Below are 3,532 nucleotides of genomic sequence, written 5' to 3' on the forward strand. Positions count from 1 at the left end.
GGAGGGGGAGGAGGGAGGGGAAGGAGGGAGGGAGGGGAAGGAGGGAGGGAGGGGAAGGAGGGAGGGAGGGGAAGGAGGGTGGGAGGGGAAGGAGGGTGGGAGGGGAAGGAGGGTGGGAGGGGAAGGAGGGTGGGAGGGGAAGGAGGGTGGGAGAGGGATGGGATTTGATAATGTGATATATAGAAAGTGGTGATGGGAGTTTTTTGGACTGTTAGTTTGTTTTCTTTTGTATACATAAGGGGGGAGGGTTTGTGGGCTGGGATATGTAAATTTTGTAAAAAAACCTGTGTTATAAGTCTCTTTTGTATATGATGTATGGAATTCTGTGAGAATTTGTGTTTGATACCTTTTTGTAAAAACGGAGCTTTTGTTTTAACTTGAATATTTTAAATAAAAGAAATAAAAAAATCTGTTAGTTTAATATCCGATACTTCCCCTATCAGGGGACCATATATTAAATGGATTTTTAGAACAGGGAGATGGAAGAAGAGCTTGCTCTATCCACTCCACGCATCGACCTGGTATTGCAGTACCTCCAGGACCGGTGCACCCCTCTCTTATGCAGTTTTCCAAAAGCAGAAAAGAAGTCACTCTCCTTTCTCCAAGAAGTAAAGGAAAGGGCACAAGTTCAGGACCACGATTATGGGAGTGAGTGAGGCCTCTCCGAGTTGTCCCAACAAGTCTTGGCTTTGCTCCTGCAGACCCTGTCTTCAAGCCTGCAGTGGGCTTCATTGTTACCCGTCTTATCTGTGTGTTATTGTCCTGTGTGCATTGCTGCTAAGGAGGTGTGAATAGCCTCCAATTAACATTTATTTTAACCCCTGGTGTGCCTGTGTGCTTTTGTTGGTGTCACTTTCTTGCTCCTGTTGCCTGGAAGTGAGCCCGTCCAGTCTGGGGAGCTCTCAGCTAACAGCTCCCTTCTGCCGGCTCGGGCGCCCCTCGGCAAGGCGCACATTTCCGGTTATCACTTCTCGGCCTTTTGGCACGATCATCTTGGTTATTGCTAAAAGGTTAGGAAGCAGGGGACCAGCGCCCTTAGCCTGGCTGCGTATTACCAAGCGCAGTCTGCTGCTATTGGGGGTGGCGCTCCCTGAACCGTATGAGTTTTGATTGCCTGCTAAACCTTCCCTTTGGGGTTGGTACGGTGTTTGAAGGAGGAATGGCAATGGTGCCAGAAGCGCCCAACACTATGAGGGTGGCTATTCAGGAGAACCGTCAGGCTGAATGTGGACTGTATTTTGTATAGAAGAGGATTGTCATGGAGCTGCTTGGAATGCCACTTGAAAGTATTTTTTGTGTCCAAGCCTTCCCCACCAGTGGGATTTTCGACATAACATTTTTCAGGCTGGCTGATTTGCAGACGTGTCTTCTGAGATACCAGGAAAAGGCGCAGAACCCCTTATTGGAGGGAATTTCCTTTGTGGCGAATGAAGCCCAGCAGAGAATACCAATAACAATACAAATGTACAACCCTTTTATGGAGGGAGGACAAGATATGGGCATTCCTCTGGAAATATTGCACTGTGTCTGCAGGCATCAAGCAGACTAACATCTTGGGCACATTTAATGGCCACAGAAGGTTCTTTGTACAACTTAAAGAGGACATTAGCAGGGTGGGAGGATGTGCACACCCACTGCAAGCATTCTCTGTTGGCCCAAATAGGAGGGGTGCTCTGGTACCCGAGCCAGCCCCAGTTTTGTAGGAACTGTTTCTCCTTTGGCCACATAAAAGACCAGTGTGAGGCCTGAATTGTGTGCCGCAATTGTTTTAAATTGGAATACAATACAATGTAGTGCCCCGAGGGAAGGAAATTCATCTCTGTGGGAGTGAGGCCCATCTGGCGAGGCAGTGCTCATGTTTGGGCGGTAAACCGGTGGTGGTGGAAAGAACAGCAACTCTTTCCTATGCGGATGTGACCAGGGGTGTGACCCAAAAGGGAAGAAGAGGAGGTCCCGGAGACATCAGAGCAGCCCAAGCCGGATCAAGCCGTGGTGGTTACTCAGGTTCATGCCTTAGAGGAAGCGCCCATGGCAGTGGATGGCAGAAGGGCAGAGGAAGAAGGAATGGATCTGTCTAGGGACACATTAAAGAGGAAGAAGGATGACGCAGAGGCAATACAGGCCTCACAGGATATCATCCAGGAGTTCTTTAGTCTTAAGACCCTGTTGACTGAGTGGAGTCTGAATCCACCTCCGGACTTTGCAGATTTTCTACTTGTCCCACACTAACAATCCCTGATAGGGTTCAAAAAACATGCTTGCAAAAGTGGGGAGGAGAAGGGCGGTATGGGGGGAGTGGCAGGAGCCAAAAGAAATGGTAAAGGGGGGTGGCGTCGGGCCAAAAAGAACATAACTTGATCATGTGTATGTGACCTTTATCTTTCCAGCCTGAATATCAAAATTTCATCCTTAAATGTGAGGAGCATCTTGCCTGCACCTAGAAGGGTGGCGGTACTAAAATGCCTTTCACTAGTACCTGGAGACATTCATTTCCTGCAGGAATGTAACATTAAGGATGAACCTCACCAGAAGGATTGGCTATATGGACCAGCTGTGTGGTCTTTGGGTACCCAAAAAAACAAGGGTATGGGGATTCGCTTTAAAAGTTGGAACGTTAATATCTTGATGGTTATACACATAGAGAGGGGGAGGGCATTACTAGTAAGAGTGGAGGTGGGTGGCTCTGTATTTAGAGTGGCAAATATATACGCCTCTACAGTTAGAAAGAAAAGGATTACGTTATTTGAAAAACTAAGGTTTTTTTGGGGGGACAGAGAGCCCCTATTAGTTTTTGGTGATTTCAGTTGTGTGCTGGGGGTTGGGAATAGGGTGGGGGGAGGTGATGGTTGTGGTGTAGATAGCTCAGGAAATCTTATGAGAGAATTATGCATTGACCTTGGTCTGACAGACACAGAAAAAAATATAGGTCACACATTTTTCGGTATATCAAGTGATAAGCTCTCCCATTGACTTTTGTTTTGTCTCCAGAGATATCGCGGCTGAGTTTTTCATCATTCAGCGGGTTCCATTCACAGATCTTGGCCGGATTGAATGTGAAGTATGAAGTCAGATAGAGTGCACGGTAGAGGTGTTTGGAAATTGAATGTGGATTTGCTTGAAGATGTGAATGTGAGAAAAGAGTATTGTATGTTGTTTGAAAGATGGAAGAAGAAGAGGCTGGAGTTTCAGAATGTGATTGAGTGGTGGGAATGGGTGAAAGAAAGTACTAAGAGGTTTTTTGTGGTGAAAGAGTGAAGAGAAAGCGTGAGGCGTATGAATGGTGGCAGGGAAAACTGAAGTATTTGGAAGAAGTGAAGTGAGTTGGGAGAGAATGTAAAGAACGAGATTGCGGAAGCATGAGTGAAAGTAGGAAAGTTTATGGAAGCGAAAGGGAGAGCGATTCTGGCACAAACTAAAGCCGTGATGAGAGAAATGTACTAAGTTTTTTTTCAAAAAAGCGTATGGTAGTAAGAAAGAGGTGATGAGTGTGTTGGATGAGAATGGTAGTGAGGTAAGTGGAAATGAGCGGGTG

The 3,532-nt window shown here is 46.6% G+C and overlaps 1 pseudogene; it reads left to right on the plus strand.

Moving 5' to 3' along the window:
* Window positions 1–342: 342 nt before the first annotated feature.
* LOC149440195 (U2 spliceosomal RNA) lies at window positions 343–555 on the plus strand (annotated as a pseudogene).
* The last annotated feature ends 2,977 nt before the right edge of the window (window positions 556–3,532 follow it).

This window comes from Staurois parvus, unplaced genomic scaffold (genome assembly GCF_062004578.1).
Source record: "Staurois parvus isolate SC_StPar_1 unplaced genomic scaffold, SC_StPar_1.0 ptg001110l, whole genome shotgun sequence".
NCBI lineage: Eukaryota > Metazoa > Chordata > Amphibia > Anura > Ranidae > Staurois > Staurois parvus.